Below are 14,756 nucleotides of genomic sequence, written 5' to 3' on the forward strand. Positions count from 1 at the left end.
CTCTTTTCTCTCTCTCTCTCTCTCTCTCTCTCTCTCTCTCTCTCTCTTTCTCTCTCTGTCACACTGGACATAACTTGAGCATTTAAGACTCCAGACTCCAGACCCCCCAAATAAATCCTAGGCCAGGGGAACCATCTTCCTCCCAAGACCTATTAGAAACCAGAGACACAGCAAGAATTTTTTCACACTGAAGGATGACATTGTCTGTGAATATGTAGTTGCTGTGGTTCTGATTTGCTTCTAATTGCTTTCAGCAAAATGCAAAGCAGTCATATACAACAAGGTGACTGACAGTGTCAGCTCAAAGCTCAAACATGTTTGTTACTTTAAAATGTGTGAGTGTGAGAATGGACTTTCCCAAATATATTTTTCTGCTTTTGAATTGGCCAAAAGGTTTTAACATATTTACTCTACAAACATTGCTACACACACACACACACACACACACACCACACACCACACACTCCCGGAAGAAGGCCTCTTATTTTCACACCCTAAGGTCTTAGAAGAGTAGATTATGGTCTGATGTCATCTGTTTGCCCTTCATCTTGCTTGCAAGGGTGCATGGTTTGATCCTATGCATCTTGAAAATGAATTCTGTGATTAGTCCAGATGCTAATTTGCATGTCGATTCACCATCTTTGCCTTTAACCTTCTTTTGAAGGCAAATGGATGTACCACTTCAACTTTGATCTCAGAAGCGTTAGATCACATTGACTCATTGCCACTTTGCTCTCTTGTAGTAAGTTAGCTGACATCGTTTAAACATGGGAAGGTATGCAACTTCTTTGATATGTGATGACATCATATCTACATTTGTTGTAAGACATATTGCATACCAGTTGTAACTCTGCCAATTAAAGTGGTTAAAAGCTTGAAAAAAAGAAAGACTCCAGACCCCCACCTCCACAGTGACACACTTCAACAAGGCCATACCTCCTCCAATAAGGCCACAACTCCCAATAGTGCCACTTCCTATGGCCAAGCATACAAATGATTCAAATTCATGAATCTATGGAGGCTACATGTATTCAAGCCACCACACACATTATGTTCTTTGACATAATTTTCTTCTCTTTCGTCCAATTGTATGATGATAAAAAACACCCCTACCCTTTTAAAACATGGTCATAATATAGAACAAAGGGGAGTGAATTTAAATGTTTGTTGTATTTACTAATTTTTCAACTGTAATTTAGCAATATCTAAAACTTCCAAAATGTTTATATGGCCCCATACCATTTTCAACAAAAGTATTTGAGAATGAATACTGAAAGCAAAGTGAAATTCAAGATTTTTGTATCTTCATGTCTTTTAAAATTTCAAAATATGCACAGTGATTGTAAATGTATTTTGCTTGTATTTATAGTAATCAGAACCTATTTACAATAAGTAGAATTTACCTTTGGCAACATGTCTGTTTAATTATGCTTTATCCTCTTGCTTTTAGAATAAGGATGAGCTATTGGTTTGCATGGCAAATAACGTCTCAGGAATCACCCCGTTCTTATTTAGAGCTATTGCATATTCAATGATTTGGTAGGTTCCTGAAATCTCTCAAAGCTTAAGTGTTGGCTCCAGCCCAGTGTCCTTCAGAGGCTAAATTAGAATAACCATTTCAAGTTTAATAGGATCATAGGGTTCAGTTGAGGAGAACTCTTGGTATTCTTCAGTCTAAAAACAGAAAGAAACATTTTAAAAATGGCAGAGGGGTTTTGGATCTTTGGTATTTATATAGCAGGTGGGCTGAAACTGAAGCATCCACCCTTTTGGACAATGGTTAACTTTCCCTTGATGATTATGTTTGGGTTCCTTCAGCTCTCTAAGCAATTCTTTATAAACTGTCACATATCGACCAGAATGTGAAAATCATTTAACCAGAAGAAAGAATATTTGGATTCTATTGCACCTCAAGAGCTCACTAACATCAGCTAGATAGCTCTATAATCACAATTTCTCAGTTACACATCTGTGAAATAAGATTTGTGGGTAAAGCATGAGAGAAAAAAATGAAATGGAACATAGCTTATTATGAAGCCTTCCCTATAAAATGTCAACTGACAGTTACTTGGTGGTAGTACACTGGTTTTATGGATGAAGCATCAAGGAAAATGCATCTAGAAATGCATCATTATAATTAACTTTAGGTGCCAACTTGGGTGGATTGCATGACATGTGTGTAGCTGGCAAAGCATTATTTCTGGGGATGTTTCTAGAAGTGATCCCAGGGGAGACTGGCCTGGAGTGTGGTGGAAAGAGTGGGCAAGAACCACTCTCAGTGAGGTCAGGCACCATCTAAGCAGCTAAGGTCTAAGACAGAACAAAAGATGGAGGAAATATGAGGTCTTTCTTTTGGAGCTGTGACAGCTTATTTCTCTCATCTTGGTCACAAGGAGTCCAAGATCTCTGGGATTTGGATGCTTAAACCATCACCAGAGGTTCTCCAGGTTTTGAGGCCTTTTACTTAAGACAAGAAAGAAATAATCATTGTGAATACAACTTACAAAGGCTTACGAACTGGGCCTAATTTATTTATCCTGTATTCCTACTCTCAAAGTTACAGGTGGCAGGTTTTGAGACATCTTGGCCTCTGTACACACATGGTCCAATAAGTTCTCTCATAAATCCCATCTTTACTTGTCTACTTCACATTGCTTTTTTCTTGGTTGAGAACATTAATACAGACACAGTTTGCCATTGGAAAGGGAATGGGATGGATATAGAATAAAACAAGAGAAGTATCACCATGGTGCGCCTTTGGAAAGCAGTGCACTTTAGCAGGTGAGTGAGAGAAGCTTAAAGTAGATTATTTTCTATTTTTCACTCCAAATATATGTTTTGAGATAAGGAGCACGAGATTGAATAGAAAATCAGCCTTTCCTTAGCTTGAGAGCACCTTCAAATATGGGTTAGTTACTCCTAAAACCTTTGTGCCACCATTACCTTAGCATATGCAGACAGGACACCGTTGAAGATCAAAGATTTTGTGGTCATCTTGGCACTTGCATTTCTCCTTTGGTAGCATTCAGAGTACACCTTAGTGAAGGCTGTTTGTAGGAATCAATTCAACGTCATCATTGAGTTCTATAGGTGTTGTCTTCAGCAATGAGGGCTTGCCATTAGTTGTGAAGGGAAACCTATTATCTTGGCTGTTGGTTGAGTTGTTTGAGAGTTTGCATAGGACCCTTTTGGCCAACAACTCAATTAGATGGAACTCAATTCTGGTCCTGGACACTTCATTTGGTGAGAAGGGGCGGTGAGTTGAAGCTTTGTCTCCCCTGTTATTTGGTAATTTCTTTACATCCCCTTCATGTATGTATATATTTTATGAAGATTCTACTGTTAGGTTTCCATGTAACACTTCAAATAGCTCTCAGTTTTAACTGCCTCTTCCTGTATTCCTTCATCCTTCTCTTTCTTCCCATTGCAACTTGATCCCCCTATTTCATCTCCCCATCTGTTTATAACTACCTGTTCTATTTCCCTTTCCTATGAGCTCTTTCTGCCACCTTGGCCTACCACAGTCTGTTACTCTGTACGTAACTTCTGTAGTTCTATAGATTGGAACTTGGTTATCACTGACTTAACAGCTATTATTCACATACATACAAGTGAGTACATACCATATTTGTCTTTCTGTATCTGGATTACCCCACTAAGGATGATTTTTTTTCTAGTTCCATCAATTTACCTAAAATTTTCATGATTCCACTTTTAAAAGTCTGAGTAAATGTAGCACGTTTTCTTTACCCATTCTTCGATAGTAGGTTTTAGTGTCCAGACTAGAAGTAAAATTTTATCTATGTTTACATATCTGTGTGTATGTCTATCTTTCTATTTGTCTGTCAATCTGTCTTTAACTTGATTTTTTTCTTATGTGAAGTAACAGTGAATTTTTAATTCTAAATTTTCTTGTATTTATTTTTCTAAGACATATACAGGACTGTCATAAAGCAAACACAGAAGCCTAACTTTATATTGCTGCCTTAAGAAAAACAATGAAATCTAAACAGTATCCCCACAGGCCTGCCACAGATAAAGAAAAGCAAAAGTTTATTTAAGACCTTAGAGAGGTCCTCAAGACTGGTATGATTTTTAAATGTTTTTATTGTTGAATCTTTTTTATTCCAGATGGGACAGTCTTGAGTCAGTAACACGGTTAGTGGAGGAAATGGGACACTGCCATTATGCTGCATACATTCTCAGGCGGTTTTACTACTTGATTTGTCCAAATCTAGCAAGAAATCTGCTACTGTTCTCATGTTAGAGATTAAGCATGAGAGGAAGTGAAGAAACCTGTCTAATTGTTTTGGTTTCAAAAAACATAAAGTGTTTTCAGTAAGTTGGATGACAGAGTATATGTTAAAAACAGAACCACTATGTTCATTAAAGAGGTGAAATTCAGTACTGTACAGTCTGATATAAATTTGAAATACAAGCTCTTATTAGCACAGTTAGGAGAATCCCAAGCTGACAGCCCAATCCTACATTTGGTTCTCTGATGCTTGGTCCCATCAGCATCTAAAGAGACAAGGAGATGTAGCACTGCAGATGTTCTAGCAACAGCTATCCTTTGTTAAATACACTGTCTCATAGATATTTTTTAAATAGGTTTTGTATATAGAATTAAGTTCAAGATTGGAGTGATTAAGTTGATCTATGATTTACATTTTTCAGAGGAACTTTAACAAAATGTTAATGGTTGGGACTCACTTTCCAAGTTCCTTTTCTAGTTGGTCTAAAAAGCAATAATCTTATATAAAAAAATTCTGACAAACAGTATATACAGGAAGAGCTGAGAATTTGTAATGAGCCCTAGACTGAGTAGTTGAAAAAGCCTGGTGTGGTTTCCCCAAACTTTTGCCCTACAAGTTTTCCTCTTCAGTGTTTTGACAGTTATGTCTGGACCCTAGGAATTCAATGTCCCTAGACCTTAGCACACTTCCTGCTTCATGCCTATTTTCAATCTGGGATACGATGAACTCAATTATACAAAAAAATTGTGGATGTCTATGATGGGAATGGACAATAGTAGTTAACATAATCACTAGTTTTATAGACTATTTTTCTCTCCATCCCAAATGAAAGAACCCTTTTCCTGGAAATGAATAGATTTGGAGGGAAAAATCTATGAATCTGTGTCAAGGCTGGCTTGTGTCTTTTCCAAAACTGACTCCAGGTGCTGGAAATAGACTGGATTATTCTCTTCAGAGGGCACAGTTACTTCTACTGCTATTAATATCTGTGGAAAGTTGGTTATATTGACACTGCAGTGGAAGCTTCTGTGGTTACATTTATCAGGAAGAAGCATAAGCAGAACAGCAGAGGCAATGAATCAATTCAACCGTGTTTTGGAAAAACACTGAACAGAAACAAACTGATTCTGCATGTAAATTCTTCCCTTTGTTAAAGAAAGCAAGGAACTCTTTACAACTTCTAGAGCATTAGGTGGTTTCTTTAAAGTATGTGCCACCAGATGAAAGGCTTAACATTTTGAGATTGCATGGATTTATAATCTTTGTAATATTCTGGCCATATTTTGGGATCTATCAAGGCTATTTTGGTATTCATTCAGCAGGGAATCAGAACAAAGAATGAGAACTGTTGAAATATCTCTGGGAAGATAAAATCTGAGGTAGTATTGATTACTTGTTTGCTTTCAAGTAAGCAAACTTACTTTTGGCAAAGCTGTGGTGGTTTCAGGGAAAAATGCTTAGGTCTACGTGTATGTGCATGCTGTGTGTTCCTGTGTGTGTGTGTGTGTGTGTGTGTGTGTGTGTGTATGCATGTGCCTGTGTGTGTGTGTTTCCATCAGAATATCTTTTTTAAATGTATCACTTGTTTCTATGTTTATCTTAAGGATAAACTTAATGTTAAAATTTGAGGGAAATATAAATAGATAGGTAAATAGCTACTGTATGAAAAAATACTATGAAGCAGTGAAAATACAAAGACGGAGAATCTTAAAGGTTTGTCATTGGCTAGCTGTAAGACTAGCTGTAAGAAGGAGAATAACTTTTCTGTAGTCTTTTAAAGACTTTGGAAGAAATCATCTTTAAGAAATGTTAACTCCTCCTAAAGTTGCTCAAACGTGTAAATGCCTTAGGAATTTTCAGAAATTCCATAACTCTTTGGAAAACAAAATCATGACACTGAAAAAGCATTATATTTAGAAATATGTAGCATTTAAGAGAAGGCTCAGTGGATATGAGGATTTGCTCTATCAGAGGATCTGGGTTCAGTTGCAGCACCCACGAAAGGCAATTCTCAACTGTCTGAGACTCTACTTCCAGGGGATCTGACACCCTCTTCAGGTCTCTAGGGGCAACTGCACGCATGTGACATACTCCCCGGACACTTATGCATGTATGTGGAAAATAGCCCATAATAAGAAAATCTAAAAACAGAACTAATGATATACCATTAATATCATAAACATTAAGAAAAAGCCACATTGCTGGTGAAATTTGTGAATTTAAGTATGATTTATTTTAGAACCATCGACAGAAAACCCTCTGAATATATTGACATGAAAATTTTAGGAAAAGTTCTGAAAGTAGGAATTTTATGTAAGGAGGAGAACAAAACCCAAAAAGGCAGGAACAACATAAAACAAATAAATGAAATAAACATGAAGGCATGGATAAAAACTAAACGAGCATCATGGGAGTGAATGTAGAAACGGTAAGGGAGACACAATGATTTAGAGGAGTACCATAACACCAAGCAGATGACCAATGATTTGGAGATGTGAATCTAAGCCTCATCCAAGGGAAAATCAGCAGTTTTAAGAATAAGGAAGTCAGTATATAATAGAAAGAATATTAAGTTATACAAATGAGCAGCTATACACACACACACACACACACACAGAGACACAGACACACCTTCCCTAGGATGATACATGATGGTAACGAATGAGGAGCATGATGGGAAAATAATTAAATGCAAACAAAAGGCCTGAGATTGTCTTCTTCATGGTCCATTTCAGCTGGGGTAAGGAGGCCTCTATCTCATACTAATAGAATTAGTGTACGAAAGAACATAAATGAAATTAAACTTCAATTACTTTCTCTTGTAGCTTTAGCATAATTAACCCCACATCTGATTTAATGTGTATAAATAACAAACCATCAATCAATCTGCCTTTCTCTAGTGTTACTTAAGGTCCTCACAGGAGCTGCTGGGCAAGGTTTAGAGCTCAGAACACTGTAAATGTAGTCAAAAGATCTTTCAGGAGGTTTAAGGCTATGTGTATTTATTTATAATAGTGACCAAATTTTCCTTAAGCAAACCGAATATCATATTGTTTATAATTTTTTAAAAAATCTAAATCTACATTACACACATTACATTAAGAAAAACAAGGGTTATCATTAAGAATTGCAGATGAAAGCAAATTAGAATTTTCAGTTCAAAGATCAAATAATAGTAAAAAAGTAGACACTCTCCATTTTTTTTTTTGGTTTAATTTATTTTATTGTGTGTGTGAGGGTTTTGCCTCCATGGCTTCATGTATGCATGTAAAGCACATGCATGCCTGGTAGAGGCACCAGAAGATCAGAAGAGGGTGTTGGATCCTCTAGAACTGAAGTTATGATTGTTGGGGAACATCATGTTAATGTTGAGATTTGAACATAGGTCCTTAGAAACATGGGCTCTGAACCGTGGAGCCATCACCTCAGATTCTTTATTTTCTAACCTAAATGTATATTTATAATTCAAAATAATCCATTAAATTCAAGTTATATTTGTGATTTTTTTCTTGAGAAGAGACTGAGGAGATTAGTTTAGTTTAGTTTAGTTTAGTTTAGTTTAGTTTAGTTTAGTTTAGTTTAGTTTTGAGACAGCATCTCTCTACATAGTTCTGGCTATCCCTGGAACTCACTATGTAATGTAGACCAGGTTAGTTTCAAACTAAGAGCAAATTTCTTGTCCCTGTTTCCAGAGTACTGGAATTAAACGTGTGCACCACTATGCCTTGCCTAAGGAGTTTTCATCCTGAATAAAGTTTACCTATCTACCCAAAACTCATCCAAGATGTCGTCATTTCCGTTTGTACTCATGGGCTGTCCTAAACATCCTTTATCCTTGTGGGCCAGTGACTGATGACCCTGGGGAGAAAAGAAGATCACATCTCTTCTCATAGTTTTATCATTTATGAATAACCTCAAGAGGAAGTTCTAGGAAGAAAGAAATGTAACAGACAGTTTAATGAATATTTAAAAAGTCCTGCTGCCACCATCCCCCACCATAATCATTACTGTCACATTAAGGAATGGACAGTGAAATGAAGGAAAGTCAAATACAGATCACTTTAGCAGTTAGTGGAAAGATGAACAGAAATTTGTGATTTTTGTTTATCACGGGCATGTTTAAAGTGTTTATGAGAAAATATAAAATAACAAGCTAAACATTTTAATATTCTTAAAAGAGGGCAAAGGAGACTTGGAATCAATCTCAACTGTGGAAGAAAATCTGCCTGCAGACATAACAGAGAAATGCCAGTGCCAAACATTGGTCTAAGCAATCACTTGTGTGTCTTTTGTTCTACTTCTATTTATGAGAATAACTCATACAACCAGCAATTTACCCCTACGGCACATGATGTTTCTTAGTATAGGTGTTTATTGTAAAATAAATTTTAGTTCCTGACTGTTGAGAAAGAATCAATATCATCCATTGTTAAAAATATGAAGGAAACTCAGAAGTTGAATTTTTCCCAAACACATATTTCTTATTTTACAGAAAACATCTATAAGTACTAAACACAAATGCTCACATTTCTCTTGTTAGATAGTACAAATCACAAGTGTAAGGCAAGCATATCTATCCAATATTACTTGGAAAAAAAATTTATACAATTTTTGTGTACCAATGTCAAATTATGAAATCCAGTGGGTCAAAGTTATAAAATGTTTCTGACACAGTAAAACAATTAATCAATGCTTCTTGAAGGAATTTTCTGGAACATCATCCTAGTTTAAGATAGCTGACACTAACTGTCAAATTAAGAAGCTGAACCAAAAAGCAAAGGACACAGTCAATAGGACAAAGTGGCAACCAACAGATTGGGAAAAGATCTTTACCAACCCTACATCTGATAAAGGGCTAATATCCAAGGTGTATAAAGAACTGAAGAAATTAGACTCTAGACAATCAAAGAACCCTATTAAAAAATGGAGCACAGAGCAGAACAAAGAATTCTCAACTGAGGAAGCTCGAATGGTTGAGAAGCACCTAAAGAAGTGTTCAGCATCCTTAGTCATCAGGGAAATGCAAATGAAAACAACCCTGAGATTACACCTCACACCAGTCACAATGGCTAAGATCAAAAACACAGGTGACAGCACATGTTGGCGAGGATGTGGAGAAAGAGGAATACTCCTCCACTGTTGCTGGGATTGTAAGCTAGTACAACTACTATGGAAAGCAGTCTGGAGGTATCTCAGAAAATTGAACATAGTGTTACCTGAGGACCCAGCTATACCACTCCTGGACATATACCCAAAAGACGTTTCAACAAACAGCAGGGACACATGCTCCACCATGTTCATAGCAGCCTTATTTATAATAGCCAGAAGTTGGAAAGAACCCAGATGTCCTTCAACAGAAGAATGGATGCAGAAAATGTGGTACATTTATACAATGGAGTACTACTCAGCTATTAAGAACAATGAGTTCATGAAACTCTTAGGCAAATGGATAGAGCTGGAAAATATCATTCTGAGTGAGGTGACCCAATCTCAAAAGAACATACAAGGTATAGACTCACTGATTAGTGGATATTAGCTGAAAAGCTCACAATACTTAAGACACAAGGCATAGACCACATGAAATTCAAGAAGAAGAAACAAGACCAAAGTGTGGGTGCTTTGGTCCTTTCTAGAAGGAGTATCAAAAGTTTCAACCAGAGCTCCCAAAGTCTAAACCTCCAGCCTGAGAGCACTAAGGGAGGGACTCATGTCTCCACCTATATAGGTAATTGAGGATGGCCTTGTCAGACATCAGTGGAAGTGGAGGGCCATGGTCCCTGAAAGTTTGGGTTCCCTAGTGTTGGGGAATTCGAGAGCAGAGAGATGGGACTGGGAGGCTGTTTGTAGCACACCCTCATAAAAAAAGGAGGAGGGGGTATGGGATAAGGGATTTTTGGAGGAGAATGGGGGAGGAGATAACATTGGAAGGTAAATATGTAGAATACCCATTTAAAAAAAAAACAGATAAAGGGTCTGAAAAGAAAAGAAAGAAAGCTTACTTAATTCATATTATTTTCAAAAGTCTCTAGGAGATGCTAACTGGCTAAGATCTTATTTTAAGCTCTCCACAAAAGAATTTAAGTCTCTGTTTAATATTCTCAAGAGAGTGGTAAATCCTAATTTCTCTCAACAATTAATTGACAAAAGAGAAGTAATCTCACAAAAAGTAGAAGAAACTATTATTAATTGATATATTATATACTCTGATTAGTTGTTGGCTGTGCTATAACAGTCCTTTAATAAAAAAGATTATTAATATAGATTTATATTTCTTTAAATAATGTTCGCATGACTCTCTTAGTGTGGAAGGAGCGACTGTTGGTGCTTTTGCCATGATTCTACAGGAACTCTGAAAATTTGGATTTAAAAACAAAAGAGGAGGAACGTTACCCTCCAGAAGGAGTCCTCCTGAAATACTTTCCATCATGCCTTGTTCACTTTTAACTCTCTAAAACTGAAACCTCATGGCAAATCTGCTGCTGACTGCCTCTGGCATCACCGAGGCCAATAAAAACTATGCCACAGATATGGAGAAAGACCCTTTTACCCTTAAAGGGAATGATACAGACCCAGTTCCCTTATGGGGCTGAGGATTGATGTGTCTGTTTGATACCACAGAAGGCACAGCAAATTGGCTACCAAAAAGATTAATGAAATAAATAGATACCCCCACAAAGCCAGGCCCAACCAAAAAATAAAAAATAAAAAAAGAATAACAATTTACATCCAGGGAAGAGAAATCTCCCTGAGATTTCCCTTCTTTTTCCTTTCCAGGTAAAAATGAATCACCTGTGATGTCTGCTGTTAGAAGTTCTAATCCAGATGCTGGCCTCTGAACTTATACTATACAGACCTTTGAAGGGCCATTGACAAGAACATCAAACAGCTAGAGATTAACATCACTAATCTGAAGAAATCTCTCATTTCGCTGTCTGAAGAGACCTCCAAAAAAATCACAAAAATCCTTATTGGACTTGATTTACTCTATTACAATAGAAAAGGCTGTGTACACCTCTTGACTGTGTACAGCCCTTATAGAAGAATATTGCCTTTACATAGACAAGACAGGGATGGCTAAAGAGAGCATGAAAAAGGTCAGAGAAGGCCCTGAAAAAAGTCAGCGAGAGAAAGAGAAAGGTGAATGCTGGTACAAGAATTGGTTTTCAGCCTCTCCAGGGTTGTCAACCCTACCTCCTCTCATCTTGGGACCATTATTTGTGTTCTTTTTCTTATTTCTTCTGGTCCCTGGGCTTCAAATAGGCTGACTAACTCTGTGAAACAGCAGATAAATAATTTGGTAGCAAAACTTATTCAGATACAGTATCATAAGTTAGCTATGGAGGACCACGAGACTCAAGATGAGGTTGCTACTTTATACAGGGTGTTCCCAAAACCCATCTCCACCCAACCTAAAAGAGGTTCCACCCCTAGACTAAGCTGAGTGGGGTCACCCAGAATCCCCTCTGACTGGTGATGTGAATTCTTGCTTAGCCTGAGAGGCTAAGCACTGCAAGGGAATACCAATAAAAGTTAAAGATATCTCTCTGGGTTCCCTGAGGGACAAGCCTGACTGCATAGGGGTTGATGTCAAAAATATCCCCTCTCCAGGAAAAAGACATCAGGACAGGTATGGCCCTCATGCCTCACTGGACAACGACAGGGCGACCGGAGCCACTAAAAGGCCCCCTTCAATTACTGGAGGTCAGGCCTCTATCCCCACCTTCGCAAGATTAGATTTGCCACAGCCCATCTATACTTAGAGAAGGGAGGAGATGTCAGGGGCAGCCCTGCTTGTACCCTGAAGGCCTAAAATCAGCCATAGGCCTAAAATCAGCAATAGGCCTGTCGTACATGTATACTAACACCAAGTCTTGGGTCTCTGTGTATAAACACTGAAACAAATGGTTATAAGCTATTGTAAACAGGGAGTTTTTGTGACAATTTACCAGCCCGAGTAGTCATAGACCTTGTAATTAGGTAGCTTTGACAGATAATACCAACTTAGATAAGGACAAGTGAGTCATAGGCGGAGTCATAGTGACCTGTCCCCTGAACCTTCACCCAGCCGAAACCCGGTTCTGAAAGATATCTGTATTCCCCCTGAACACCCACACTCCAGTGTCATCCCCTTCCCCACATCTTGCCTTTCTGTGTTTATAACCCCTGTGTGAATGAGTATAAATTACAATTTAAAAAAAAAGGATATTAAAAAAAAGAAGCTGAACCGATCACATTTTATGACATCAGCTATCAGTAGTTTCAATGTGAAAGCAATAAAATAAAATTAAATGTATCTTGTGACTTTTTTTTTTTGAAAAATATCATATCCAGATGGCAGTGTCAGGAGAGTAGTGTGTATAAAGGATGTTGAGAAACATAGTTTGCTGCTCTGTGCAGTTTCTTTTATTGAGGATACAGATGTATTGAACAAGGATGGTAGATCTCTATCTACTTTTACAATAGAATTTAACAAAAATAAAAGGACATTACTTTGAAGTAATTACATTTATAATGGAATGTATGATTTATTTTAATGAGAGGAAAGCATATTTTTGGGAGTCTCAAACAATGTCAATAATGGGTCAGTGATGGGCTTATACGGATGCCTCCCCTACCTAATGCTGAAACACTGGCTATTGATGGATTCTGAGCTGGAAACAGATATTGTCTTCATTTTTTGTGTGTAAAGGTGAGCCCACATTTTCAATATAATACTTTTACTTATTCTTTGAGAATTTTATACATGTACATGATGTTCATTATTTCTGTCTTTATCAAATCTGGGAAATGAGTACAACCTATATGCCTATCCATGGATAATGAAAATGGTACACAATAGAATTCTACTCAATTGTGAATTCTCAGGTAAATTGCTGACCTGGAAGAGATCAGACTGAGTGAGGTTCTTTGCCATCTGTGGATAAAAGTTTCTAATATATATATTTGTGTCTTTGTCTTGAAGTAGCTGTAGAAGTGAGTATAAGGCCATTGGGAGGTGGGACAGAATAGTATGCAGAGTACATGAAGAAGGAAAAGGGGATGAATAATTAGGTCATTCCATAAAGAAGTGATGATGGAGTATGGCTTCAGAGAAGAGATAAAAAAACAGTAACCATGTTTGGAAAAAGCAATTTGAAAACCTACTATTTTATAAGCATCCAAAAATATTCACATGCAAATGCATTTCTTTTTTTTCCAGTTTTATTTTTTATTGGATATCTTATTTATTTACATTCAGATGTTATCCCCTTTCCTCATTTCCCTCACTCATAGACCCCTTATCATATCCCTCCTCCTCCTTTTTTACTTTTATACCATTTTAATTTCATGCAAGTATTAAGGTCAGTTCTAGGTTGAGGAGCTAGCAATACAATAGATGCAAATAGCCAAGGAAAAAGCAAGCCAATAAACACCGATAGTCAAAGAACAAGCAAGGCTGTAAACAGAGTCCTGTGATCACTCCCATGATCACTATTTCTAAGGACTTATCAGGATGACCAAAATATCTGAGCCTACTTCCCTGACCTAGCCCAAAGTCATTTTCCTGCCTCAAGCCTACTTCTTTGTTCTAGACTAAGATTTAGATTCCTGCCTGAAATTGCTTCTTTGTTCTAGCCTAATGTCAGATTCCTGCCTGAAGCCGATTTCCTTGTCCTTGGCCATGTGAGATTCCTTCTAAGCAGTCCATTTCCTTGTCCTTGGCCAATGTCAGAGTCCTGCCAGGCAGCCCCAAAAGCTCTCCACATCCACCCCCTTTTTATTGCATAAACAAGACTGAGCCTTATAGGTCATTCTGACAAGAATGCCTTCCTTACCTGTCATAGAATATGCATTATCCAAAGCAATGCACTTCTGCTTTAGGTTGGTAAAGTGCTGTGCAGAATCTTACCCGTCCTTGGCTTACCAGCCTGTGAAATTAATAACTCTGTCTGGGGGTCCATTTTCAGTTTCAAGTCATGTACTTTGGCTGCCAACATGTTGATGTTGTTAATGACAAGCTTTAACATGATGGGTAAAAGTATTCCCAGGATAAAAAGGGCTAGCATGATCAAGCTATATATGCCATTCTTGAAGCTTTACCAAAATGGAAATACTGACTAAGGCCATAGATAATTTTATCAGCAGTATCTACCACATTTATGCTCAGCAGAACAGCATTCTTTAAATTCATAATCTCACTATGCAAAGTTAAAATATCCAGAGAGGTATTAGAATTATGCCAAGTACCCTACAAGTGTCCTTAAACTTTTTTCTAATTATAATGACTATTATTGTAAATTTTAGAAGTAACACAACTCCAGGGGTATTTGGCATGAAAGTAGATATGGCTCCTTACTCTTAAACTCTGAACTTCCTTCCAATAATTTGAATAGGATAAACAGTATCAATCCATTGTTCCAAACGCCTGTCTAAATCCTCTTGTGTACTCAACACATTATTAACATTTTTTGCTAAATGGTTAACAAAAGTAGCTGTCTTAACTTCTTGTGTCAAAACAAT

The sequence above is a fragment of the Grammomys surdaster genome, unplaced genomic scaffold (assembly GCF_004785775.1).
Source record: "Grammomys surdaster isolate TR1022 unplaced genomic scaffold, NIH_TR_1.0 126679, whole genome shotgun sequence".
Taxonomy (NCBI): Eukaryota; Metazoa; Chordata; class Mammalia; order Rodentia; family Muridae; genus Grammomys; species Grammomys surdaster.